This window comes from Lissotriton vulgaris, chromosome 2_1 (assembly GCF_964263255.1).
Source record: "Lissotriton vulgaris chromosome 2_1, aLisVul1.2, whole genome shotgun sequence".
Lineage (NCBI taxonomy): Eukaryota > Metazoa > Chordata > Amphibia > Caudata > Salamandridae > Lissotriton > Lissotriton vulgaris.
The window spans coordinates 1,425,515,292-1,425,542,186 of NC_141687.1; positions in this window are offsets into that span (position 1 = coordinate 1,425,515,292).

A 26,895-nucleotide genomic window follows, 5' to 3' on the forward strand; every position below is an offset into this window, starting at 1 on the left:
GCGAAACCATACTCACGGTTCGCAAAATTTGCGAACTTTCACGAGATTGCCAATTTTTTTATTTTTGCGAGTTCGCTGGATTTTTTTCACCGCGACTACCGCAAAGTTACCCATGCGGTCGTATATGGGCGCGGCCATCCTGTTTTCACTGTTCTCGTTGCGTATTTCCGTTTCCGGACGCAATTTGCATGCTCGCGTTGTGCATTTCCTGTTGCGGGGCACAATTGCGTGTTCGCGTCCATTTATGCTTGCTCGCGGGGAAAATATTGCGCAAGCTTACCCTTTTCATTCATTGCTATGGTTCTGGGCATGCCTTTTCTATCCTGCTTTAATCTTTGTAATCCTTTGTTTGTTTGAACTTTGTTTGAATCTTTTTTACTCATTATCTATCTCTCTATTTTTGTACATCTATATTTCATGTTTTTTCTACTTTTTGTTACTTTAATAACTACTTTTTTTTATAACTCTCTTTTTTCTTTTATTTACTTTTTTCCCTATTCTTTCCTATTTTTCCTTTCTTTAACCCGGACCATGGCAAAGGGAGCTGGCAAGTCCAAGGGGAAGAGTCCCGCACCCCGCAGCGGGCCCCCTTGCAGGCGTTAAAGGGGGGAGTCTGTAAGTCCCAGGGAGTTCTGCAGCGCAGTGGAGGTGGCTGCTCTGGTCTTCTTTGTGCAGCGCCACCTCCCGAAGACCATCGCAGCAGGCGGCAGGCCCGGTACCGGGTACGGCCTCCGGGAGCATCGCAAGCTATGGGGTAGGGTGTGCCGGGCGATGTATCGGGAGTCAGGGGTCCGGCGCACCTACAACCAGGTGACACACCGGTGGTCCGACATACTGGAATGGGAACAAGACCTGCTTGACTTGCTTGGCGTCGGGATCCCTGGGCTTGGTGAGTACTAGTAGCTATTTAATAACTACTTTGTTTTCTTCTACTCTGTGTTCTATTGCAAATATATGTTTTTTCCGAAGAGCAAGAATGCTGCCGATTACATTGCAGGTAAATTATGTTTCTAAAGCTTCTGTGATTGCAGGTGCTCACCTGCTCAGTCAGTGGCGGTGCTACTATGCTTACTTGTTTTCAATTTTGTGCTCATTTGGCCTGAGTGATTATGTATGAGTGTACTTTACAGAACTTAGTAATGCTAAAGAGACTAGAGACTCAAGTCCAGTCCTTCCTTTGTACTCATGCCACTAAGAAGAGATAGTGGTGGTGGATTGATAGGTTGAGTATATTATGACTTGTTATTTAGTAGGACATTTTTTAGTGGCCTGCAATCATGATGGACTGTGTCTGTCACTTCGCGTGCTGCTGAGTGCTGCCATTCCTAGTAGAACCTTTTTGTAGTTGGTTTAGTGAGTTACATAACTTTCCAAGTAGATGGTCCGCCAATCCAGAAATACTAATATTCTAGTAGACCCCATCAGATAGGTCAATACATTTTGTGCAATTGTTATTTATTTCCCCGAAATAATTTGTTATTGTTTTGTTGAAATGTTTGATTTCGTTGACAACAATCATCCATGTTTGTGTCTTTCTTTCATGTACATCAGCTCCTCCCAGGGGCAAGAGGACAGAGGTGGCGGTGGCGGCGCGGGCGGAGCAGGAAGGCCAGGATCGGTCCACCGAGGGCTCTTTTGCTGGCCCCAGTAAGTTTTCCTGGTAATGTTAATAATTATACTTCCCTAACTTTGACAGCACCTATGTATTCCAAACGTTCATCATAATTAAAATTTTTCCTAAATTGTCTTTGATCTTCTTGTAGACTGTTTCTAAATTCTTATCCTGCCTCTACTATATGACTCTATGTGCTACTACTATTTATTAGTATTAGTCTGTCTGTGCAGCTAGCTAAGCTTGCACAGTTGGCAAAAAGTGTTAAACAAAACTCCTACTCAGCAATCGCTCTAGGCACTGTGTGCAGTCCTCTGGGTGGTCTATAATGTGTATTGAAGTGTTCTTAATGTTTATGCTTTGACAATTCCCAACAATAAAATGTCAATGGCCACCAAGAATAAGATACTAGTTTACTTTTTGATTGGATAGGAGGACATACTACTACTGTTGCAGGGACTATTCTACACATACATAACTATGAACAAGAAATAGGGCATTGGTGATAATAGGCGCAGTTAGACTTTCCACATACCTCAGTCATAGTAGAAGTTGAACCCCCGATCTCCTTACTGACTAGCTAGTGTCTCAGTGTCATCATTATTTAGCTCCCGAATGCAGCGATGATGCACAATGTTTATACAACCCAGAACATAATGTAGTGTAGTTCCTATTTCCCAATAGGCTCTGCGCATTGGAATAACATAAACAGCAGTGTAGACGTAGGACTGAGGTCATCTAGGTCTCCACTGACTATGTGAAACTTAATTTAGGTTTGTGCCAGCTAGCTCAGAGTTCACTGGAAACTTTCTTGAATGAATAGGGAGGGATAAGCTTCCCTGGCTCAGACAAGAAGGGATTCAGTTTCTGACAACCATATTACATGACAACTTTGCTCCCCCAGAATAAGAGTAAATCTCTAGAGTTGTGTGAAAACAATAGACAGCTATTTCACTCAGTCAAATGTGCGTTCTTAGTTTCACCAGAGTGCAGAGAAAAGAGAGACGGGCGTTTTCAATAAAAGATATTATTTATTGAGCAGTCTTCCTTCTCATGCAAGAGAAATGAATTGCCACAATTGCAATACTTAATATAAAGTAAAGTACGTACTGTAAAAGGAGTATTATGAAATAATACTGTAAAAGCATTGGTATGGTTTCTTAGCCATAAGACACTTTAAAATGGATAAAATATATACATACATATAACCATTGACTAACGTGCTCAACTGGTGCTTCTAAAATAAGCCTACCCCGGTGTACCTGACCTAAGCCTAATACGTGGGAAGGAGTAAGTAAGTAGCAGTTAAAGTTAAGTTGGTTTTGCCAAGAATCTGATTCAAGAATTCTCTTTAAGGGTTTAGTCAGCACTGTACCTTGGGAATAGATTGTGGGAGGTCTGGTATCTCTTTCCTCAGGACTTGATATTCCAGCAACCCGCAAGGGTGGGCTGGAAACGCCAGAGCTGGATTTTCTCTGCAGGAGAAAAGACAGCGTCTTTCTCAGCGGGTCAGACAGGAGGGGCAGCGTCCGTGGGCTACTCGCATCAGCTGGGCTCTCGGCAAGTAGATAGCTGCTGTGCTCCAAAACCACCACCGTGTGTTTGCTTAAGGCAATGTTGGTATATTTATTCCTGAAAGGTGCTGAGTTTGACATAAGGTTTGGACATAAGACATCAATAAAGATGTCACTAAGAACTGGCCATTCTTACAGAGCTCGCAGGAGTTCTATTACAAATCAAAACAAAGCAAGTGGGGATTTCCTAGGTTGCTGGAGGTTTGGTGTGTCGAAAGAACTTGTTGTGCTTTCTAGGAATCCAAGTTCATAGCTTTTGCCGTGCCTTGGACTGCAAGGGCGATTTACTTAAATATGGATCTGATTCTTATGCCATTATAGGGATATTATTGATTATAGCCGTACAAGGGCATAGAATAGCAATATTGATTCAGGTTCCTAGATAAAAACACAATACCCACTCCACGATCTAATGTCCATCATTACTAAAACTAAGCAATAGTAAACATGTAAAGGTGCATGTGTATTCCAACCGACCCCAAAATACATTTTTGCATTTGAAATGGTGTATGCGAAATACACGAAAGATTATTGGTACTGTACATTTATCAAGCAGTGCAACCATTCAGTACAAAAGATGCATATATATTTAGCTGAACGATTTGCGAAAAATTACACATGAAATGTCTCTTAATACAGAAAAGAAGGTTGAGACTATTTCATCACATATAAATTCAATTGCTTGTAAGTGTGCTAGAGGCCGAGGTAATATTTTGTCTCTAGAATTACTAAAAATAGAAGCTCTGCTCTTTAAAAATAGTTCTACTTTAAGCAGAGTACATGTGCCAGAAAAAGGGTAAATATTTTGGAATTTTGAAAAAAAAAAATCGTTTTCAGGGGAGAAAATAGTTCCCAATTTTTTCAGTAGCTTTTGTTTATCAAAGCTGAAGGCCGAATTCAGAGTTCATGGGAACGCTGTGTGCCGGTTTGCTTAAAAAGTTATTCTTTCTGTTCAGGGGAGAGCATAATTTATCTAATTCTTCCTTACTTACTGTTTGTTCACTATCTTGCCAGCGCCAGGATGCTCCTTTCGGAGCGATAGTTGCGCTTTATAAATACACAATACAATACAATACAATACAATACAATACAATACAATACAATACAATACAATAATTTCAGACAGATGTGCAAAAAAGCAGTCTACAGCTTCAGGTGAAAGTTCGACCATGGTTGAAAATGCTGCAACGGGGCAGTCGTGAGATTGATTGCTATCATCAATGTCAGGATCAGCAATGGTCACAGAAGGTCGTACCTGGGTGATGTTGCTCTCATCTCGTGCTTCACTGCCACCTAATCGTAGTGGTGAAGTTTCAACGAATGCCGTCATCAGGATTGGTAACCGCTGGGGATAACACGATGCATGAGCCGTTACACGACTTAGCAAAGTATCGATATCCATTGGGACTGCTGATTTTAGTGTAAGACAGGTGTCCAACACGCATTCTTCTCCGCATAGCATACATCGAAGCACAGGTAAGATGCAGTTTTCCCATATAGGTCTGAATGAAAGAAACCAGGTCATATTCAGATCTCTTAGCCGGGCTAATCCAAGGACTTTAGTTATGCGGTACCGATAGCGTATAGCTAGGATTGTTTCTTCCATCGTTGCTGGAGTCTTGTCATATCGGAGCAGAAGAGTCAAAAATAAAATTCCTGCTACGAGTCCCAAAAGTAGTGGTAGGCCGCCAAAGACAGAATGGACAAAATTGGGAAAGATGCCCAGAACTGCTTCGAAGGGTGTTAACAGTCCCGAAAAAATTGTCTTAAATACATGTGCGATGCCACTGGTATCTGACATATTTAAAATTTGGCTTAGCATTTCTACGAAATGCACGGGGCAATTAGTTGATAAAAGTGTATGTATCTCTGCTGTTGTTCTTGCAACTTGAAGATCATACGTTTCTTTTGATGACGTTAAAGGCACGGTTGTCTGTAAAAGAACAGACTTCATTCTGCTTAAAGTATCAATTCGTAGAGAAGAGATATTCAGAGAAGGCCAAATCAACGCCTCTGTATCAGGAGGGCCGTTTGGATACAATACTTGCATACAGCAAGTGACCATGGAACTAACGCTTACGAGATATGCTTTCCCTGGCACCATGCCACAACAGCTGTGGTCCGTTATTAGAACGTAACTCCCGTTAGAAAGTTGTCTAAAGAATGCCTATATCTGTGTTGCAGGTGTGCCACGCTGGTGGCATGAAAGGTTGTTTGAAGTCCCCTCACAGGCCCAATGCAAATTAATACCTTGGCACAGAAGTATACCGCTTAGTGATCGTTTACAATTATTACCACTAAGAAATACATTCTGGTTCTTGTCACTATAACATGTGTGTGTATAGGGTAATTTCCATGATGACTTAATGTACCATTTACCCAACCTTTCATACTGGCCTGCTGATATTTACTCTTGGCAATTTTTAAATTGGAAAGTTGTTATCGGAATTGTGATTATTCCATGTATTATCCATTCAATGACAGGTCTTTCTGACATTGTCAATGGTAATCTCTCAAGTTTTTCAATGCTCAAAATCGTATAGTCTTTGTGCCAAGCTGATTTGTTTATCAGTAAGGTTAACCACATTGTTGCTGCACATATTCCCCTCCGGTGCTGAAGGATAATGATAATGGGTGTGGTCATGACGGAACGGTTCCATCATCAGCACAGCTCCACTGTGCCTCATGACGGAACCGTTCCGTCATGAGCATCGAAGGGGCTAAAGATTGAGAATAATGACGTTGTGTTGATTAAACGCCATGGCATGTAGCCTGAACGCAGGTTTTGCAACGTCCAGCCTAGCTGTACAATAGAACGTAATTGGGACTGACCGTGTTGTAACATTAGCAAGTCCTGATCTATTATATCGATAGCAGATGATACAATACTGTCCAATGAATATATTCTGGAGGACAGAGTCATTAACCCATTGTCCACAACAGAAAGCGATTTTTCCAAATTAATACGATCAATTTCTCATATTTTCTCTGCTGTCTCAATTTGAGTTACTTTCCAAGCTTCGTTGTATGCAGCGTATATACTGGCCGCTATGAAACGTTTTTGACGCTGTTTGCGTGGTCCCATTATGAAATCGCGCAAGTCAGCATCGTCTTTAAGTAAAGTCAAGTGTTGCTTAATTTCTGCCAGTGTGGATGTCTGTAGCCATTCAAGGCATAGTTTCCCTACACTGTATGTTGTTACTATCCATGGATGTTGTCTCTGGGAGTATCTAGGGTCTGGTCTGGTCATTTTGAACCCCTGTATTTTGTTCAGGAATCTATCTTGACAGTTATTTGTGTCCGTTGGCCAGATTAACCACTTTTTCCAATCAGGATGTGTTCTGTTTTGGTGTAAAATTTGGGATACGTCTATCTCAATATCTGTGGTGGTATTACCATCAGGTATTGGCTTTGGAATAGACGGTTTGTTTAATTCTTTAATCTTGGCTAGGCCAAGACAAGTAGTCTGTTGAATGGCGTCATTCAAGAACATTATTTGTTCTGGGATCATGCAGGCTCGAAATAATGCTTCTAAACCTTGGACCTGCCATTCTTTTGTACCCCAGATGGTTTTTGTTTCAATGTTGTTTTTCCAGAAATCAAAAACAAATGTAATCATGTTTTCATAAAATGTTTCGGAATAAATCAATTTAGTATTTGTCAACATAGTTTTTATCCCTGTTTTATCTAACAGTTTATAATAAAAGGTTTCTGCATCACTTGTGTTAAACCCTGGGAAGTATGGGAATTTCTCATAAAATGTTTTCAAACTGCTTTTAGGTGGAGTTGCACAATGTTCCCATTGATTATACTTAAAATCATTTCTAGGTTGAGCAGATTTATGCAAATAGTGATGTGCATAGTGGTTATAGCAGTACATTTGTTCATAGTTCGATGAACCCTGTGAATGATCATGTTCTGTAAATTTTGCTGACATTACTAAATCTGACATCATATTATTTATGCTTTCAAAGTCCCAATCATCAGAGAATGTACTTGGCTTTACAAAGTCACTTAATGAAACCTTGCTTTGGTGTGGATATTTCAAGAGTTCGACCGGGCCATAGATTTCGTAATCCGTTTTGTCCCAAACTACCCCACCGGGTATTGGAATGGCTGTGACATTCACTGATGATAGTTCTCTTTTCTCGATGCGAGATGACTTGTGTGGCTTTAGGACCAAGTGTATGTTCTGACTTGCTGTGTCCATTGTACTGTATTTTCCCTCAATGAATTTTCCCAAACAAAGTACCATGATGAGCCAAAGCAGGAGGAAAAGTACACCTAACACAATCCAAAATTCAATCCATGGAGAAATCAGATAGGTTTCTTTGAGTTGAGGACAGAGTTCTGTTGCTTTGTCTTTAAATGTTTTTGTTGCTGGCGTTTCTTCAGGTTCGCTTGGATCTTCAGAAAAGTTATCCAAATTGATGAAGTAGCCAGATGCAATTCTGTCAATTGTTGGAATTGCTTTTTCAATTTTTCTTTCATTAGCATAGTCTGAGGCTACATCGTTGTAGACTGGTGTTTCTTGACGAACTGTTTCCATTTGGCTTTCAAGAGGTACAAGTTCCATGGCATTGTTGCATAGTCCTTTTTTATTCACTGCAGGTTTATCAAATGTGATTAGTCTCTCAGTTTGAACCTCTTGGATTGTAGCAAGTTTTGGAGTTCTGCTAATTCTTGGGAGTCCACTGGGCCTACTACTTATTATTGGCCACATGATTGTGGTTTTACCCGGTCGATGGATACAACTCGGTTCTCCTTTTGACCAGCAAGGGGCGGTAGTACAACTGATCTTGTTCCGCTGACAGCTAAGACAGGTACTGCTTTTCTGTAAGAAGGCCCAAATTCCTTCTTCACCGCGATCTTCTCTATGACCAGATCCCCAATCTTTGGAATCCAGACAGGTCTTGCTGGGACAGGTGGTGTATCTTCAGTGGTTGTTGGCTGTTGTTTTAAATTTATGTTGCTCAGGGCTTTTCTTGTTTCATTTCAGTCCTATAAAACAGCCAAACGATCTTTGATGTCAAAGCATTTTTTCTTATCTTCTACCACTGAAGTCTGACTATCTAAATCCTGAATATACATTCTAGTTCCAAACAATAGTTCGTACGGGCTGAAACCTTTTAGCGAATTTCTTGGCAGATTGTTAAGACTACGTTGGACACTTGTTAAATGTTGGACCCACCCATCACCCGAACCTAATACCTTTGCCGTTATAGATTGCTTTATGTCTCGGTTTTTTTCTTCCACAATGTACTTGGTTTTACAAAGTCACTTAATGAAACCTTAAACTGATGAGGATTTTTCAAGAGTTCGACCGGTCCATATATTTCGTAATCTGTTTTGTCCCAAATTACCCCACCGGGTATTGGAATGGCTGTGACATTCACTGATCATACTTCTCTTTTCTCGATGTGAGATGACTTGTGTGGCTTCAGAACTAAGTTGATGTTCTGACTTGCTGTGTCCATTGTACTGTAATACATTTTCCTAAAATTAAAACTAAAATTAGGCATTGTAGGAGTATAAGTACCCCTGATACAATCCAATGTTCAATCAACGGTGCATTTAGATATGCTTCTTTGAGTTGGAGCAAGAGTTTTGTTGCTTTGCCTTTAAATGTTTTTGTTGCTGGCATCACTTCAGGGTCGCTTTGATCTTCAGAAAAGTTATCGAAATTGATGAAGTAGCCAGATGCAGTTCTGTCAATTGTTGGAATTGTTTTTTCAATTTGCCTTTCATTAGCACATTCTGATGCTACATCATTGTAGACTGGTGTTTTATGACGAACTGTTTCAATTTGGGTTTCAAGAGGCACAAGTTCTATGGCATTTCTGCATAGTCCTTCTTTATTCACTGCAGGTTTTTCAAATGTGATTAGTATTTCAGTTTGAACCTCTTGGATACTAGCAAATTTGGGTATTCGGTTATTTCTTGGGAGTCCACTGGGCCTACTACTTATTATTGGCCACATGATTGTGGTTTTACCAGGTCGATTGATACAACTCGATTCTCCTTTTTACCAGCAAGGGGCGGTAGTACAACTGATCTTGTTCCGTTGATTGCTAAGACAGGTACTGCTTTTCTGTAAGAAGGCCCAAATTCCTTCTTCACCGCTATTTTCTCTCTGACCAGATACCCAATCTTTGGAATCCAGGCAGGTCTTGCTGGGACAGGTGGTGTGTCTTCAGTGGTTGTTGGCTGTTGCTTTAACTTTATTTTGCTCAGGGCTTTTCTTGTTTCATTTAAGTCCTGTAAAACAGCCAAACGATCTTTGATGTCAAAGCAGTTTTTCTTATCTTCTACCACTGAACCATGACTATCTAAGTCCTGAACATACATTCTCGTTCCGAACAATAGTTCGTACGGGCTGAAACCTTTTAGCGAATTTCTTGGCAGATTGTTAAGACTACGTTGGACACTTGTTAAATGTTGGACCCACCCATCACCCGAACCTAATACCTTTGCCGTTATAGATTGCTTTATGTCTCGGTTTTTTCTTTCCACAATCCCATTTCCCTCAGGATGGAAGGGACAAAAGTACTGCAACGCAATGCCCATGCTGGTCATGGCCTCCTTAGAAGCTCGAGAGCTAAAAACAGGACCCTGGTCAGAATGTAGCATGCCAATTGCGTATGTGCCGATAAAGACTCGCAAATCTTTTATAACAGTTCTGGCGTCAGCCGAGCGCTGGGGGCACATCCAAATGAATCTCGTGCATGAATCCACTGCAACCATGATATATTTATAGTTACCATCCCTTTGTAAGAGACCACAGTGGTCCAGGTAAACACATGGTAATGGTTTATCTGAGATTAGAAGGGGTGTCTGCGCCAGTCGTTTCACTGTTGATACTTTCATTCTTTGGCATATTCCGCATTCTAGAACATATTTCTTAGTTTGTATTCTCATGTGCGGCCACCAATATCTCTGTTTTAATAATGATATTGTGGCTGAAACACCAGCATGTGCAGAAGCGAGCCCTTCGTGTGCCGCTGTGATTAGTCCTAACCTGTGTTCCATGTTTGGAATTGCCCTATCCCCCACTCCAGGGATTCGAGCAAATGGAACATTATTCACATCAGTTATGTATGAGTACTTTACTGGAAAGCCTCTTGGGAGTGTTTTTCTGTCATCTTTTACTGAAGCACTGACAGCTTGTAGTATATCGCTGTCTATTTTTGTTTTTGACCGGGTGATAGCAGCTACGGAAGCCATTTGCACAGCTGCCTTCGCGGCTTCATCAGCCAATAAATTCCCCGCAACGTTAATGCCATCACGTTGATGACTCAGTGTGTGTATCACGTGAGTCTTTTGTAGTTCTTTTTGTAAAAGAACTACTTGTTCCCAAAGCATTTTATGCTTGATTGTGCCACCTTTTGCATCTTTGAACCCGTTTTCAACCCAATTCTGCAAGTATTCATTATAAGACTGAACGCAGCAATGTGAATCGCACACTATAAGTGTGGGGAATTCGCGATCGGTATTTTCAAGCGCCATCTTAAATGCTAGTAGTTTAGCTCGCTGAGCCGTACAATCTCCTAGAGATTGCGTTTTAGTGACCAGTGGTCTAAATTTTCCTTTGTGCCAGCGACCTTTAACAATCGCGCACGCAGCACTATAAGCTTGTTTACCCCCAACTGCGGATTGGGCTGATCCGTCTGTATATATTATACATACGTAGTGTTCTAGAGGCAGGATTTCGGTTGGCAGAGGACATTCATATTCATATTGTAGAAATTCTTGTGTTTTTAGATTAGGATCAAATTCATATATTACGTCTGTTGCAGCAAGAGAATTAACCTATTGGATCCATCTCGGATGTAGTGCTTTAGCATTTTGAATGCTTGCTTTTGTTACCGCTTCTAGGGCTGGTATCGGTGTAACGATTATTATTTGTTTACCTAGTGCTGGGGCCCTTTCTTTTGCTACAGCAGTCTGAACCGCAGTTAGAATTTTTTCAGTTGAGCTGAACTTTATTTCAGCTTTTGTGTACAAATGTGATTTGTAAGCTATTGGTACAGTTTCTCTCTCATTAGAGGTCAGGTTCGTGAATCCGCATCTTCCTGGGATGACTCAGATTACAAGGTTGCGTGTATTGTCACGAGTTTCTAATTTTGTTTTAGCTAACATGTCTGTTTGCAATGATCTCAACATTTCTGTGTGTTTCTGAGTCCAATTGATTGGTTTAAAATCAGGTTTTATTAATTCATAGAGAGGTTTAACCCTTTCTGCATAATTTAGAATGTAAGTTCTTCCGAAATTCAGGAAGCCTAGTATTGATTGTAAGTTCTTCATCGTTTTTGGTGCTTGGAGTACAACGCACTTCTCTAAGAAGTTGTATGCTAGGCTTTTGCCTTCACTTGATAATTCATATCCTAAAAATAGGACAGTTAGATGGGCAATTCGTGATTTTTTAAAGTTGAATTTGTAACCCTCTGCTGCGAACCCAAGTATTATGGTGTTCACTGTTTTCAAGTGAGTATCCAGGTCGTCATCTGTGAGATAGATGTCATCGACATAAGATAATGCCTCATCATCATATATTTGTAGTAACTCTGTTACTCTTGCTGAGAATAATCCTGGGCTATTCTTGAATCCCTGTGGGAGTCGACAGAAATTTTACTGTGACCCCATTATTGAAAATGCGGTTAAATACCTGCTTTCCGGTGCAATCTTTTGTCAAAAGAATCCATTAGAAATGTCTAATGTTGTTTTGTATTTTTTGTGAATGATGTTATTCATTAGTGCTGCACTGTGCGAATTTTGTACCGCAAATGTCTTGCAACATAAGTTAAGGTGTCAGTAGTCCAAGACTAGACAATATGAATCATCTGGTTTGGAGACAGGAAACAAAGGATTGTTCATTTGAGAGTTGCATGTTTCAATCACCCCTTGGAATTCAAGTTGATCTAAGATCTCCCTGACCTGTTTTTTAGCTTCTTGCTTAATTGGGTACTGTCTTTGTGCAGTTGGTTGACATTTTAACTGGATTTTGTGAGGAGGAGAGTCCTCATCCCATCCTACATGATTCTTATATGATGCAGGTGCTTGAGCTACTGCCCATTTTCTCACATATATGTATTTTCTATGTATTGGAATATAATTCGAGAAGGCAGGCATAATCATTTCTTCGCCATGAGGGCACTCCCTGACAAACTCTGGTGGCCAGTCTTTCTGAGCTAATAGGATGTCATAGCCTTTTGAGAGGTTATCCCAAAACAGACCCCTTACCTTCCTAGTCTTATCTCCTGCTGTACGCATTGTTATTTCGTATATTTTATGAGGTTCGCTAACTCTGGTATCTGCAGTTTCCACCTGAATGTATTCATTCGTGTCCACTGTCTCCAGATGATTCATCAGGATCTTGCGAGCTATGGTCACTTCTGCTGTGCTGTCTAGCATTGTCTGTGCCCACTCTCTGTTTTTCAGCTGTGTCCTCAGTATCCTCGGCATGTTTAATTATTTTATTACTTGCTACCTTCTTTCTTGGAAATTGTAATTTTTTACTTTTAGCAGGTTCCTTGTCTTTGGACTTAACGTGCTCTTCCCTGTTTTCTGACCGTCCTCTTCTTTCCGATTTCTGCGAGGAAGTCTGAAAAGATCGAGAGGGCCGTGTATCAATATCTTGATATCTATCAGACTATTTCAAATTATCCCTATTTCTAAGGTTGTATCTTTTTTCAGAGGGCTCCCTTTGGGGAGACTTGTGTTCTCGGTTCGGAGTTCTTTCTCTCCACCGAGGAGACGTTCCTCTGGACTGGAATCTTTTTTCTTTGGGAGTGGATTGTTTATTTCCATCCCAGCTCTTCTTCGGAGTGTTTAGATTGTTTTTAATAAATATCTTTTCAGGATTTTCAGTTAGTTGGGGCTTTACCGTTTTCCCACCCAAACTATCTCTACCTAGTTCTTCATGGGATTTTTCTATGATTCTGGCAAGTTCAATTGGTTGGTCTGCAATATCTGATTCTTTCAATTTCTGGTGGATCGCCACAGATGCTGCTTCTCCTTTTATGTTGGCTAATAATATAGCCGAGCCTGCTTGAAGTCTTTCAGTAATTTCATACCCAGAGTTAAAGCAGGTTCTGGACCGTATTCATTTTGAATCTATCTTAGTACATCTGGTATTACCGCCAGAGACGGAACACCAGGTGTTTTTGTGTAAATGGAAGCAAAGACTGTGCCCCAAGTGTCACAATCCTCCACATGTGGTGTGACGCCTATTGGAAGGCAGATAGTCAGTAGTCTGTGTTTCTCACTAGGGGTAGTATTCGGAAATACCGCCTCTATTTGAGTTATCTTTTGTGCTAGCCAGAATGGAATTTGTTCCCGTTTTGCGGGTGTTTTACCAAGAGATGATTGTATGTTCTGTGGTGTCATTTTGTTTGTGTTTCCCTGAAGAGGGTTCAGCTGTGTAATGTTAATAGCTGGTTGGACCGTTGAAGTCCGCATTACATATTGAACAAATTGTTTTTGTATTTTAATTAGTACTTTTAGCTGGGCTAAAAGTTCCCTGTCTGACATTTTTTCGATGTCTGGATGTGGTGTGTAGCTGGCTAGAACCGGCCACGTTGCTCCTGGTCTACCTAGTGGACCAAGCCTGGTGATGTGATCATTATGTTTTAGGGCGCCTTTAAACCAGAGCAGGTGCTCTCGGTAATTTAGTGGGATTTCAACATCCTCGAAAGGAGTGTATTCATCCGGAGGTTTCTCTATTTTGTAATAAAGGAATTTGTGTGTTACAGCGTTTGCTGCTGGAAAGTTTATCCATGAATAGAATATCTCTGTCTGCCGATATTCATGGGCCTCTGCCACAAATATGACTGCACCACCTTGTGATGTCAGTCCATTTTCTATAAGCTTTAAGAGTTCTAGTTTTTCTTATGTTGACCGGAATGAGTATAGCATTCGGGTCTTTCTGTAGGAGACTCGTGTCATCCTCTAGGAGTTGAGCTGCTATTCTAGCTGCCTCCCTATCGTCTTCACTTTCCACCATTTTTACTGGCAGAAAGGTTTTTGTTGCAGATCATGTTTCAAGGAAACAAAAGATTAGGTGCACAATATTTTGGAACACTGTATTCTTCAACGTTGACTAAACCAAAAACAATACATAGGAATCTCTTCCTACTAAGTTCCGGCAGATTTTAACCTTTTACCCACTCCAGACGTCTTTTGGAGTATTTATGGGAAAAAGGGTCTGTGTGAAAAAGCACGACTGAGTTACTCTAACGTCTTGCGTTAGATTTATTGCCTTACCAAACGTTGGACGCCATGTAGTGTAGTTCCTATTTTCCCAGTAGGCTCTGCTCATTGGAATAACATAAACAGCAGTGTAGACGTAGGACTGAGGTCATCTAGGTCTCTACTGACTATGTTAAACTTAATTTAGGTTTGTGCCAGCTAGCTCAGAGGTCACTGGAAACTTTCTTGAATGAATAGGGAGGGATAAGCTTCCCTGGCTCAGACAAGAAGGGATTCAGTTTCCGACAACCATATAACATGACAACTTTGCTCCCCCAGAATAAGAGTAAATCTCTAGAGTCGTGTGAAAACAATAGACAGCTATTTCACTCAGTCAAATGTGCGTTCTTAGTTTCACCAGAGTGCAGAGAAGAGAGAGACAGGCGTTTTCAATAAAAGGTATTATTTATTGAGCAGTCTTCCTTCTCATGCAAGAGAAATGAATTGCCACAATTGCAATACTTAATATAAAGTAAAGTACGTACAGTAAAAGGAGTATTATGAAATAATACTGTAAAAGCATTGGTATGGTTTCTTAGCCATAAGACACTATAAAATGGATAAAATATATACATACATATATACATTGATTAACGTGCTCAACTGGTGCTTCTAAAATACGCCTACCCCGGTGTACGTGACCTAAGCCTAATACGTGGGAAGGAGTAAGTAAGTAGCAGTTTGAGTTAAGTTGGTTTTGCCAAGAATCTGATTCAAGAATTCTCTTTAAGGGTTTAGTCAGCACTGTACCTTGGGAATAGAATGTGGGAGGTCTGGTATCTCTTTCCTCAGGATTTGATATCCCAGCAACCTGCAAGGGTAGGCTGGAAACGCCGGAGCTGGATTTTCTCGGCAGGAGAAAAGACAGCGTCTTTCTCAGCGCGTCAAAGAGGAGGGGCAGCATCCGTGGGCTTCTCGCATCAGCTGGGCTCTCAGCAAGTAGATAGCTGCTCTGCTCCAAAACCACCACCGTGTGTTTGCTTAAGGCAACGTTGGTATATTTATACCTGAAAGGTGCCGAGTTTGACATAAGGTTTGGACATAAGACGTCAATAAAGATGTCACTAAGAACTGGCCGTTCTTACCTTGCTCTCAGGAATTCTATTACAAATCAAAACAAAGCAAGTAGGGATTTCCCAGGTTGCTGGAAGTTTGGTGTATCGAAAGAACTCGTTGTGCTTTCTAGGAATCCAAGGAAGTACCTTTTGCCGTGCTTTGGACTGCAAGGGCGATTTACTTAAATATGGATCTGATTCTTATGCCATTATAGGAATATTATTGATTATAACCGTACAAGGGCATAGAATAGCAATATTGATTCAGGTTCCTAGATAAACACAATATTAAGACTACGGAGTCAGAGTCCTGACCTCTCAGAGTCACGGGATCATGCTTGCAAATTGCAACCCTTTCACTCACTCACTCATGACCAAAAACCACAGAGTCTATGTAAGTTTTAAAGCTTTATTAAGAGTAAAATAACTAGCTCTGTGTGTACTCTGTATATTAATTTTCAATTGTGCATTATATAAAAACATTTATTAAAATCAACTTCATAGAAGAGAGACCTTGAACTCTTGAAAACTGAACAGTGGCTGATTTTACACATTAATTCTGGGAGACCCCTCACCTGGTTGAAACTTAGAGTACTGGTGGTGATGTTGATTAGTAACACATTGCTCTTGTTCGTAGAAGGGAAGCTTCTGTCTGTTATGAGAAAAATGGTGCGTGCTAAAAAGCAAGCATTCAACAGTTGTGCCAAAACGTGTAGCATGTTCTGGCTAAACATAAGTAAAAACACCCCCCCCTTCCGAAAGGGGAATTCTTAGTTTAGACTAGAGAGTCACAAATAATAAATTTGTTTATAGTAACATTTTTTTTCATTCCTAGACAAAATAGGGAGTGGTGTATGGCATCTAAAAATATGAAATACATTTTCTAGGTGGAACACCATTGGCACAGCCCACCACCAGTGCTGGGGCCAGCGCGGAGGTGGTCACCTCAGGGGCGGATGCGGTGCCACCAGTGCCAGCAGGAACTGCTGCTGTGGGAGATGCCTCAGTAGTGGAGGGCAGTGGTAAGCTATTATATTCCTTACTTATTGAAATTGCTGAGTAGATTTGCTGCAGGGGTGTATATGTTGTACAGTACAAGTACACTTTACTGTTAAGAAGACTTACAAATTAAGAACTAAGTTTTTGTCAACCAGATAGAAGACAGTCACCCTTGACTTCGCATTAGCAATAGCATTAGCAGCGGGAGTTGACGAGTAACAAATGGCCTCCTCTAAATTTGACTTCAACTCAGCTGCAAAAGTTTTATCGAGAAGCCAAGTCACATCAGAGATGAACTTGATGGATGGGATGAACGAAAAGGGAAAGAAGGGCGTAAGGAAGGAGGAGCGAGTTAAATTAATGACAGGCAAAGAATGATACGTGTTTTTGAACGCAGGCAGAGATGCATGGCCGGTTGAAGCAAGGATGGCTGGAAGGGGGAAAAAAAGAGGACTACCTGCCTGGGTGAAACAGAGACTGTATGTGTGCACAATATATCCTTTGGGTCAAATTCAAATGCAAGTCAAGCACAGGTGTTTTTCAGTGAGAAAAAGTAAGGTTTGTCCAGTTGAGACATTAAGAAGAATGATTGACATTTACTTTGAATGGATGGATGCCTGGATGGTATCTTCAATGAGAAAATTCACCAGACAATGATCTGGAAGACCTAATGCACTGCTCTAATCACTCAAGCAGAGTGTAAATAGGTGAATCTTGGGTAATTAATCCTTAAGGTTAAACCAATCGATCAATGATTGACCATAATGATGAAAAACACATTAGAATGAACAACATGGAGTCGTCTGTTTTTCAGTTGTAAAGTCTTTATAGGAAATCAAAATATTCAAGGATAATGTTCAGAGTTCACATAATCCAGACGTGGAATGTTCAAACAAGTCTTCAAAAACAATTCAGCTTAAAAATCTCAATGCATTTCGGTCTAAAGGGACAGCCCTTCATCAGGGATATCTAGAGAAACAATACAGTATTTGAATGAAAATACGTCAGCTACAAACAATCATCAGCTCAAAGGGGCAGTGGAAGACATAGGATGGAGAAGTGCATGTGAAGAGAGAAATGAAATTAAGTGAGTCAAAAACGGATAATAGATTCGTGAAAGAGGAGTAAATCGAGAAAAGAGGGAGAAAAAACGGTGAAAAAACCTTTATGAACCCTAAATTAACATGCGGGACGTAGTGTGGAGAGAAGCTATAACCAGTTCCTTGAGTTTCATGCAGGACGTAATGGTACAATCTGAAGCGTGGAGATGGTGAACTGACATGAGGGTGAGGAGTCTTACCCGTATGAGCAGAACGCTCATAAACACAATGCCGGTATATCAGCCAAAAGCTGGCGTAATATATGGAGAGTCTAAAATAGAGGAGCGTGAAAGTAAGTTGACTCGTATCCTCGAGCTTATGAAAGTAAAGTGCATGCACTATCAAACGGGGGCTTACCTAAACGCTATACCGAGAAGCACGATGCTGGACGTTCTCGGTGAAGGAAATCATACTGAAAAGACAATCCAGGCAATGAGGGAAAGTTGAAATAATGACTAAACGTACAGTGGTATAATGAAAAGGTGTGATAGAGAACTCACCAGTGTCTAGATAGAGCACAGCGTGAAAGAGACCCAGTATTGGCGTGGTCAAAAATGCGAAAGCAATCTCTGCAGCGATCCGAATACGGGGACAGTGCCAGAGAAATAGAAGAAGGAAACAAAAGATGGACAATAGTCTGTGAGAAGTGTCGGACATATTGGAGTCTCAAAATACGGTAGTGGAATTGAAAACAGACTAGGAAATAAAGATGAAGACGATGAAAATAGAAATAATGACAGGGGAAGTCCAGCAAACAGCAAATGGAATTAGGAATACAATATCAGCAAACATAAATTCAGCAAAAATTATATAGACTTCAGTAACATTGGAGAGAACAGCAGTGTAGTGAATACATATACAGAAATGTATGTTCAAAAAAAGCAATTTGACATTAAAACGAATGAGATACAACAATTAGAGAAAGCATGCCAATTCAAATTTATCATTTAGTCCTAATGGAGTGAGTGATTGCATGAACCAGATCCAGTGTGTTTCACGTTGAGACAGGAATTTGCTGGTGTCGCAATCTGGGGGTTGTTCTACAGTCTCAAGCACCCCACATTTTAGTTGCGCGATGTTGTGTCTAATGCTGCACCAGTGTTGTGCTGTGGGCTAGCTTGTGGTATTAGTCCTGATGCGACTTTTGTGCTCTATGATACAGGTTCGCAATGTTCTCTCCATTTTACCCACATAAAATAGGTCACAGGGACTTTTAATGAAGTAGACTAAATGATGACTGTTACAGGTCGCATTGAATTTAAGATTGATAGGTTTCCCTGATCTCGGGTGGTGGATAACGTTCCCTATAATGATGTTGCCGCAATTTGAACAGTTCATACAAGTCAGGCTCGGTGGTTGGTTGAGGATTTCTTTAAGGTTACGTGATCGTTTGTATGCAAACATGGGGGGTTTACAAAACATACCTTTGAAATCTGGTTCTAATTGCAGCAATGACCATCTCTCAAGGATGATGGATTTTAACATTTTGGATTGGGTAGAGTAGGTAGAAACAAAGACCTCTCTTTAAGGAGAATTGGCTTTAACTGTCTTGGTGAGTAGTTGTTCTCGTTTAAGGGCCGAGGCCCTGTCTGCTGCTTGTTCTATCACTGAGGGTGGATACCCTCTTGAATGATATTTTTCCTTGATTTTGTCAATAATCAGAATGCCAGTTTGCTTATCTGAATTTATACGTTTGATGCGTAAAAATTGACTGTAGGGTAGGTGGCGCTTGAGTGACCAGGGATGGAAACTCTGGTAGGCCAGAGCGTTGTTGCGGTCAGTCTTTTTAGTGAATAGAGAAGTCTTATTTGGTGGTCATGAAGAGTGATAAGCACGTCAAGGAAGGGAATGTTCTCTGCTTCAATTTGAAAAGTGAACTGAATACGGGGATGAATGGTGTTCAATGCAAGAATGTTGTCTTCTAGTGCTGCTTGGGGACCACACCATATGATGAAAATATCATCTATATAGCGTTTGAACATTAATAGATGTTCAGACGAATCTGCTCGTGACAGGACATTTTCATCTTCAAATTTCATCATGAAGATGTTTGCAAAGCTGGGGGCTCCCGAAAATCCCATTGATGTACCGTTTGATTGTAAAAAGAAACGGTATTTCCATTGAAAGTAGCTATGAAATAAACAAAAATGTAAAATTTCAAGCAAAAATACTCGATTGGCTCTGACTTCCTCAGTTTTCAATAATGCCCATTCAATGGCTTCAATGCCTTCTAGGTGAGGGATAGAGGTGTACAGTGAGACAACGTCTACTGTACATAGCCAGATCTCATCATTGGTCGGGATGGTAATGCGGTCAAGGATGTTCAGTAAATGTGTGGTGTCTTGGCAGCATATACAGGCGGGGCCTGCGGGGGAATCTTGTGAACAAGTATTCTTTAGTTTTATGAGTGATCCATTTCATCGCTATAGCTCTAGACAAAATTATATCCAGAACTCTCAAAAATGCATTGGTTGGGTCATTAGACAGAGGAAGGTATGTGAAAGTGTCTTTAAGCATATCCTCTATTTTGTGGTTGTATTTAGTTTGATCCATGACCACTAAAGTGCCACCTTTGTCAGCTCTAGTGAAGTACAATTCGGTGTTGTTTTGCAGTGAACACAATGCGTCTTTTTCACTTTTAGACAAGTTTTGATTAGAGTGGGAGGTAAGTGGTAGCTTAGTAATATCTTGCTTTACAAGAGTCTCAAAAAGGTTAATCGCTTTATGTGAAATGGGTGGAACGGAAGTTCTTTTGGGCTTGAATTCTTAATTGTCAGTGGGCTCAGGGGTAGACACAGATGTGTCAATGGTGGAAAAGAAGTGTCGTAACCTGAGTTTTCTAGTGAATCTAAAAAGCTCAATTTGAGTGTCCAGATTTCTTGCTTGGGTGGTTGGGACAAAGGAACATCCTTTACTAAGTACAGTCATTTGGGTCTGAGTGAGCTGTTTGGAAGAGATATTCACAACTAATGTTCTACTCGGTTTTGCAGAATCTGTGATGTCTACGGGTTTTAGTGGTGCGTTTTTTTTTTGGCGGCGCGTTGGCAGCTGGGTTTATGGCTAAAAAAGTTTTCGATGTTGTAGGGCCGCCATTGGCTTGGTCACAAGTGGATATTTGGGATACAGGTGGACGAGACATTTGTGTGTCAGTGATAGAAACTACACTTTCTTCTGATGAAGCTGTGCCAGTTTTTTTCTGCCAGGTTCTCATCAAGCTTATAATCGAAAGTGTCTCGACGGAATTTCCTGATTTTACGCTCATGGAGGTCTTTGGCATAGGAGTCCAGCCTTGTGTTGATCTCTTCTAAGGTGGAAGACCAGGATTATACTTCCATACGCTGAGTCAAAGTGGCTTGCAAATCATTAATTTCAGTCTCTGTAAAGACTATACAACTGAAAAAAAGAAGACTCCATGTTGTTCATTCTAATGTGTTTTTCAATATTATGGTCAATCATTGATCGATTGGTTTAACCTTAAGGATTAATTACCCAAGATTCACCTATTTACACTCTGCTTGAGTGATAAGAGCAGTGCATTAGGTTTTCCAGATCATTGTCTGCCGAATTTTCTCATTGTATGAACACAGGCTTGCAGGGCCTTTGTCCTTTTGTACGCAATTGTATATATTGTTTAAACTAGCATCTATTGTATTATCTTCTTTTTTTTTTAATATTTGTGAAATTGAGTGCATCTAGGTGGCTTTCTGTCCTGGATGGTATCTTCCTCCTAGATAGCATAGGTGTATGTAGAGAAGACAGAGTAGACGGTTACTGGATGAAGAGTGTTAGTTTGAATAGCATGTAACACCGCATGTCCGTGCCAGAGTAGGAAAGCCGAGGAAAGTAGAAGTTGTAATTTTTCAGAATACTCCCTTGACTAACAGTAGTTTGCAAGCACAGCATTTGTGTATCTATATTGTTTAGTTCACATTATCAAGTCAAGTCACAAGTGCCTTCCTCCGGCGATTAAGGGGACCACTCTTTACCTATGTTAATAATTTTTTTTCAACTCTGTCATTCATGTGTGGCCTATCGGTGTTCACTCAATCATAAAAACAAAGCACCTAAAGTCTTCTCTTATATAAGCAAATATCATGTGAAGGGATATATGATCATATTATCTTCTTCATTTTCCTTTTGTAGTAGTCAGGGGCAAGGCAGGATGAAAGTTAAATTAATTGAGCAGTAGCCCTTGTTGTAACTTGTAGCAGAGTATGGCCAGTGCCACCCGTAATAGAAAAGTAAGAGCTTCCCCACCTGCTTATATTGGTAACAGTAACGCGAGTCTGCGTCATCATGGCTTGCATCTGTTTTTCTTGGGTGCAAGCTGACTGCGCTGGCATTATGCCGGCATCCACAAGTTTACGTACCAATTTCGCTAAACAAGATAGAAGAAGAAGACTGGTGTACTGTCTAAGTCTAATGTAGTGAGTCCATAGTGCTAGTAGAATTCCTGAAACTCCCACTAATGTTAGAGCAGAGTCCGAGGAAGTGGGAGGTTAGATAGATGCATGCCACAAATGTTATGTACTGTGCGTACAAGTTGCTAGTGCTACTGTGACACAACTTTCTGTTGAATTATTTTGTTTTAATATTAAAGAGTATTGGTTACAGTATTTTTTTCTTTCTTCATATAGATACTCCTAAACTATCAAGGAAGGAGTTGGCTATCAAGGCCAGGCGACGGAAGCTGGAGGCAATTGTCGCCGAATATCGGCGGCTGGTGGCTCAGGAGGAGGAGGATGTCTCGCAGTCAACAACAACAGCTGCATCCTCCTCCACTGCCCCTGGGTCATACAGCCAGCGCAATCCTCCAGCAGTACGGCTATGTGGTCCGGCAGCCACCCGCTGCCGCCGAGCAGCAAAACCAACAGCTGCCTCCCACAGTACCTGCAAGGCACGTGTGCACCACCTAACCCTGCGAGTGGCCTACCTTGAGCAGGAGGTGGAGAGGCAGAAAGTCCTGCTCAAGGCCCTCCGGAGAGAGCTGCGTGACCACCTGGCCACAGGACACCGCTGGCCAAAGTAGAGAGAGACTGTCCCTTGCCCCTTTTTTAAAGACTTTTGGGAAGGTGGGAATTGGGCGTTGAGGTTTTTGGACTTTTGGGGACATTCCATTGGACATTCGTTGGGGTTAGGGAGGGCGGTGAGTCGGGTCTTGTGGGATAGTTTATTTTTGTTATGGTCGAAAAACAATTATTTATTTTCCACTTAAACATAGCATATGCGTTTTTACTGTTTTGTGGGGGAGGCAGGGGGGGGGTAACTGTACGTTTGTTTTCCTGAAACGTAACTGGCTGGTTGATTCAAATTGTCTAAGTAATCGCCCAAATTTGTACAAAAGTGCCACTGACAGAGTTAGTGAATTCAATTGTCCTACTACTTTACTAGTACTACCGTCAGTCTCTCGTCTCCTCCTACTCCATTATTCTTCCCCCCCCAAAATGCTTATCTTACCTGTGATTCGTGTTTGAGAACATGGCAAATGGCGATTAAGGTTGTCTGTGGAATCCTGGACGGATGAAATGGCATTGTTGTGGTGGTAGTAGTGGTGGTACACACTGGCAGTAGCAGCATATGAAAAAAAGGAAATGAAACATTGAGTGGCCTGAGAGGAGCATTAGAACAGTACAATAGTACAGTACACAAGAACAGTGCCATAAATTGTAGCCTAAGCAATGCTAAAGTATTCAATCAAAAGTTAACTACTAGTTGCATGGATTATGGCTACTACAAGAACTAGTACTGAAGGACACAGCAGAGTAAGCATTCGTCATGTGTAGGAGGATGTTGGTGATGATGAATCCACTCGATGGCGGACATGAAATTCTGAATTGATTTGCAAATACTCATGGTTGTGTGTCAAGCAGAATAAGAATATATCCTCGGATTCCTTGACCTGCCTTGAAATTGAATTTCTGTTGCTTTTGACTATATCCTCCCCAGCAAGCGTGTGGAATTATTGGTGTCATTTAGTCACACCTCAATGAAAACCACATAGCCCGGAGGAAGAGGGTTAGGGTTTGAAAAATGGATGGGAATGGGAGTTTTTGGGAAAGTTTTTTGGAGAGAGAAAAAAAACACAGCATGGACAAACAACAAATGAAGAAAAACAAATCTTTGGATATGAAGATATCCATAAATCTTTTAAGGAACATAAAGGAAGTGCATGCATGAAGTTGTTTGCTAAATGGATGGTTACGTTACAGAAAAGTAGTACTTACTACAACTTACTAAGTAGTACTAAACAATTAGACAGTACAGGGCTGCAGTAATTACGCATTTTCACTTGCCTATCTGCCCTCAGAGAGAATAAACACTGAGTAGTACATTACATTAGTTTTAAAAATGGCAAAGAAACTTATCAAATAGCTGTAGGGATGAATTTGAAGCAGAGAGCAAACGCACAGAGTCGCACTCATAGAAGTTCACAACAATAACATTATTTAAAAGATAAGGCCAAGTGAAGTGGATACTGTAACTGTATGTTGTAGTTGTCCTGGTCAAATTGGGAAGTTGCATGCATCCAGCCATTCCTTTTATTCACAGTACTCCTCCATTCCATTGGGCGCTCCGTCGATCAATCTTGGTGACCACACTGTCCACTGCCTACCTGGCGGATGCGGAATTGCAGATTGCTATGGTAAGCCTGAGTTAATGTTTTTACCATCGCACAGGGTAAGTGCCGGCCTGTAATTGTCGATGGAAAAACAGAAAGGGATATTAAAACACCCCGGAGGAAAAATATAAGGTACGGTGTATAGTGCAAAAATAACACTTTCACTTTCAGAGGTGACAGTATTACATACATGCATCATTTCTAAAGTGCCTACTCTGAGTCTCTGTTTCCAGGATAATAATTAGCACACAGCAGGCCAGGTCCATGCAGACGGTCAAGGCAGGCACCACTGAGTGAACCAACCTCCATGTAGCATACCTCTTTGACACAAACAGATAAAGCAGATCTAATTTCATACAGAAAGCCACATAGCTGCAATTTTACATGAACCGCTGTCTGGACTCTGGCATAACACTACACTGGCTCGACCACTCCATACCACAACTAGACAGACATTTAGTTCTGCTGTGGTTGTTGTTGACTTGTTTACCTGTTTGCCACTCACGAAATCGCCATAGTTCTTCCGTAAATCGACGATGATGATCCATCCATCCCAGTGAGTGACTGTAAAGATATTATGTAACTTTGGTCATCATGACTCATCATCATCATGGTGTTGGCAAACTCAACGTTGTTCATGCAGTCACAGTCTACACACAGTGAGTCCAAGGACATTTTCCATATTAAAATATGCACCGTAGTGGCCCCTGCAGTAGAATTACAATTTGCATTAAACAAGGTAAGCAGAGTAGACTTGAGTTACATTTAGTGTGTAAAATAATAAATAATACCAGAACACATAGGATTAATTTCATGCACAACAAACAAACAGCATTTGCTTTCATCTGAGCCAGACAGCCAGTGTTGTCCGGTGCATGCCATCTCATTATTCATTACCTGTTCCACTTTTTGTCAGCATCTTATTCTTAAGTGAAGGGCCACAGGGCAGCCTCTCGTGTCAATTTCAGAAGTAACAGTCAGCATAGTCAGTCATTGCAGTCCCACTTCTTTTGAGGGGACTCGTCTACGAAGCGACAGTTTCTTGATTCTGCGTAATCCGGCCATCTGCCTAGATGGAAATGGATAGGGGGGTCTGGAGGAGGAGGATAGAGGAGTATGACTGAGTTGTGAACTTGTGAACTTCAGGAATGCAGACAGTGGCACCTTCAATTAGGAAATAAGATGAAGACAGTGCTGCTGATGGATTTGTTGTGATTAGAGTTTTGTTGTGCTAAAAGTTGCAAAATAAAGAAAGACACGCAGAAATAAAAGTGAATAAGGATGAAAATAAAGTAAGTATTTCAGGCCTAGGTGTCAGGGAAGTAGAGCTCCTCCTCAAACTCTGTAAATTGAAATGGGAGTAGGTCAGCTAACAGAGAAGAACTTCTGTGACCTAAGTCGATGTCCTCTTCTTCCTGCGTGGATTCAAGTATTTTGTAATCTCTTGGTATGAAGTGCTGATTCATCTTGATCATTGTTAACCTCTCCACATTTTTGGGCGCGAGGCGGGTCCTTTTTGAAGTTACAATGGCACCAGCAGCACTTAAAACACAATCAGAAGACACGCTTGCGAGTGGGCAAGCCAAATAATTTATAGCCAGCTTGGTGATCAGTGGCCATTGAGGACTTTTCCCATACCAATACACCAATGGGTTCTGATCAAAGAAGACCTCTGTTGGGTCATCCAGATAGGCCGCACCATCCACTCAAGGTCCTCCAGGGGTGCTCCACTTTGTGTACCATCTGTTGCCTTTGCATCAACACTGGAACGAGCAAACCCTTGATGAGTTATCCAATCCGCTTCCGACAATATTATGGCTGGGCCTGGTGCAGGTGATGATGATACGGTTGCTGGTGTCGGTAACAGCTTCAGTAGTACTTGTGGCATTTCCTTTAATTTCTTGCCGCTCTTTTTCGAACAGAGTGGCTGACAGAGCATGCCAATGTTTGTACTTGGAAACATCTGCTTCAGAAAAAGGAATTAATGTATTGATGGCCAGTGCCTTTTTGTACTGTGGATCCAGAATAGTGGCACAAATGTAATGTTGTTCTGAATGTATTGCTTTAAGCCTTGCATTGTCAACTAGGCGGCTTAATAAGCTTTCCGCCAACTGATATGCATCTTGTTTTTCAGCATCAACTCAGAACGTTGAAGACATACCGCCTTCAGTTGGTGCTCTAGCATGTGCAACAATGGGATAGCTTTGCCCAAAGTACAGTCCTCCCTGCTGACTTCACGCGTGAACACCTCAAAAGGACGAAGCATGTCTGTCAGGCTTTTAACTAGGTCCCATTCCTCCACCTCTAGCCTCATGTCTTTCATGGAAGCACCCCGTGCGTGAAAGACAAACTCATTGATTTCCAAGTACTGCTCAAACAGACGCTCAAGCATGTAGAAGATTGAGTTCCAACGTGTTGCCACCTCCTGGATGAGACCTCTGACTGCCACTCTATGGTCACGTTGAATGATCCTCATCTGCTTCTGGGCCTTAAAAGAATGGCTGAAATGTGTGCAGATTCTTCGGCAGGTGGTCAGTAACATGCTGACTGTGTTTTCTTTTTTCAAGAAATCTTGAACAATAATGTTAATGCTGTGCGCCAAACACGGAACTCTGAAATAGCCACCATCAGCCATGGCCTTAACTATATTACTGCCATTACCCGTGGAAACATGACCAATCATGCACTT